We start from the raw sequence: 2733 nt of genomic DNA, 5'->3' as shown, positions 1-2733 counted from the left end.
GAAGCATCAGTTTGCCTTGGCAATGGTGAGGTAAGACGGGATGGTACAAGTCCTTGGGAGGCAAAACTTTGCACTTGATCAAACCTTCGTATTGTCGAGTGTTTTTCAGGTCGATGTGTTCCGTCAACAATTGTGGGTGCCCTGCAGGAAAGCGACAATATTTGCACACGTAAGGATACAGCGAACACACGTCCAAGTATTTGATTTCTTCTCCTTTCTCTTCGTCGGCTTGGTACAGCAAACAGGTCACATTGGTCCTTCCTCCGTACAAACTATCCCTCGGGTTCAAGGGGTCCATGAACTGGTAACTTTCCACGAGGCGTATAAATTCGGGATCAGTTTTCAAACGGTGATCGTATTCGTGTTCCCACATTTCCACCACTTGGTATCCTTGCTGTTCTAACTTTAGGCGTCGCTGACAAGTGGTCTGGTACAAGTCTTCCATGGTTCGTTGTAAAAACTGATTTTTAGTTTCACGGTCAGGGTAACAGACGGGACATCAGTGAAATAAGCAGCCGTTAAACTCGTACACGATCTTGGGGTTTTCTAAGTCCCAGCCATCGACCGAATGCGTTCCGATGGCTTTTCGCCCCCTCCGTTGCGGGTATGCTGAATCCATTTGTCTTCCTTGTCGCACAAGTAATGTAACCAGCGTAGGGCTTTGACCGAGTATTGACGTTTGACATAGTTGGTGGTTTGAGGACTGATGACAGCCACGGTGTTTTCAGGCATGAATCGTAGCCGGTACACTAAGGAACACGCTTTGGCAATGGTGCAAGCTTCTTTCAAAGGATCGACCCCTCCGTGTTCCATGAACAGTTCTCGAAATTTTCCACAGCAACGTCGTAAAATGTCCACGTCGGAACGACAATACTTTAACATTTCTTCCTGAAAGTCGAAAGGGTCCGAGGCGTGAGCCTGGTACCAAGCGTAGAAAGCTTCTCGTTGTTCGGTACGCATGTTGTCAGGGTCGTAATAGTGAGCCTCAGGTAAATGGGGTAGAACGGCGTGTTGATTGGCTTCCGTATTGAAAAAGTGTGGAAAGTACCCTTTAGCCATTTCTATCATTCCAAACGTTTTAGGCATTCGACTCAAAGGCATGGCTAAGTAACTCATCGAATCTTTAAACTGTACTTGTCCCACTTGCATGAAAATGATTTTGGCTCCGTTCAAAGTGACTTTAGGACATTCGGTGCCTTGTTCCGTATAGTATCCCAAAAGAAACTGTCCATCGTATCCGGAGAAATTGTGAGCCATCACTGTGGCATGACGATGACAATCTCCGTAACGTTCGATGTCCTCTTGGCTCCACGTCTTGTCGATGGGGTCTAAGACCCATTGGGCAAAATCGGCTAGCGTGTTCGGTCCCCGAAAGATTTTTTCACGCCCTTCGGGAATCTTGCTGCACTGAGGGCAATGACTGAAGATATGTTCTTGAATGCACTTCTCGCACGCTCGATGAGCCACGCAGAAATTAGGAATGTGAATGCCGGTCTCTTGCATGCATTCGAAATCGAAAAAGATGAAATTGCCTTTCTTCTTCTTCTTGTGACCATCCTCTTTCTCTGGTTGGGGTTGGTATTTTTGCACGTAGCATTGGTGTTCCACGATGTGGTGACAAATGTGACATTTTTTCTTTCCTGAACATACGTGTACCTTGGCACTGTTGGTACGTATGCCTTGTCCACACGTAGGGCACAATCTCAGGAGTTGACAAGCACATTTCTGCTGTGAACCTTGCGGCTTCAGATGTTGTTGGTAACAGGCAGGGCTGACAAACGTGCGCAGACAAACAGGACAATGCAATGGTTTTTGCCCTTCGCTCATACAGGGTGGAGGGGCCAAACATCCTGAGCATTTCGATCAGCAATGTTTGTGTTGCTCTCGATTTTTATAGCCATAGTCACATTTCTCACAGTAATAACTGTATCCCAGGAATGCAGTGATACTGGTAATGGTATCGAAATGGTCATCGTGATGATAAAGGTGAATGTATTTTCCGTCCTTAAAGTCTTTCCCTCGAAACAACAGAGGTCCGCGCACTTCTTGAGGGTGCACTTTCAAGGTGTAGAATGGAGCTAGGACATCTTGCAATTTTTGCATTTCAGGAATGCCGCAGGGTGTGTCTTTGGACAGGCCAGCTTGTTGTAACAGGAGTTCTGCTTCACTTCGTTGTTTGGCTCGGTCCGATTGTCGAATGTTCTCCCAGGTTCTTTTCCATTCTGTCGTGTCGTTCTTGTTGGCATAGGTTCGTCCCACCACGATGGCTCGGGCTAAACACATCTGGTCTTGAGAATTGTGAATTTGGACGAGACTCTTTTTGGTGCTGCGAAGGTCGTTCACCAATAACACCTTATTGCGTTGTCCGGTCCCTTGAGGAGGAGAGACGTTAGTCATGTCGAGTGTGGCTTTTCCATCGGTGATGTCAAACTGGTCATTAGATTGTTGCACGTGTTGAATCTTGTCCATGACCTTGGAAGCGGTCAATTCTGCAGGGGTGCTAAACTCGATCCAAACGGGGATTTCAAACCGTCGTGTTGTATGGAGAGTCTCAAGTGATCGTCTTCTTTGGGTTGATATTGTCGCTTGAGTGTGGTGAGAAAAGAATCCCACACCCCGGTGATGAACCCTTCTGCTTTCTCTAACGGTACTTCGGACTTGAAATCTTTAAACTTCACCGTGTATTTGGAAGCCGTGGTTCTAAATTTTCTAGAGGAGCGCTTTTCTGTCTCT

This window comes from Sinohyriopsis cumingii, chromosome 1 (assembly GCF_028554795.1).
Source record: "Sinohyriopsis cumingii isolate HCF-2022 chromosome 1, ASM2855479v2, whole genome shotgun sequence".
NCBI classification, from domain to species: Eukaryota; Metazoa; Mollusca; class Bivalvia; order Unionida; family Unionidae; genus Sinohyriopsis; species Sinohyriopsis cumingii.
Note: the sequence above shows the minus strand (reverse complement) of the source record.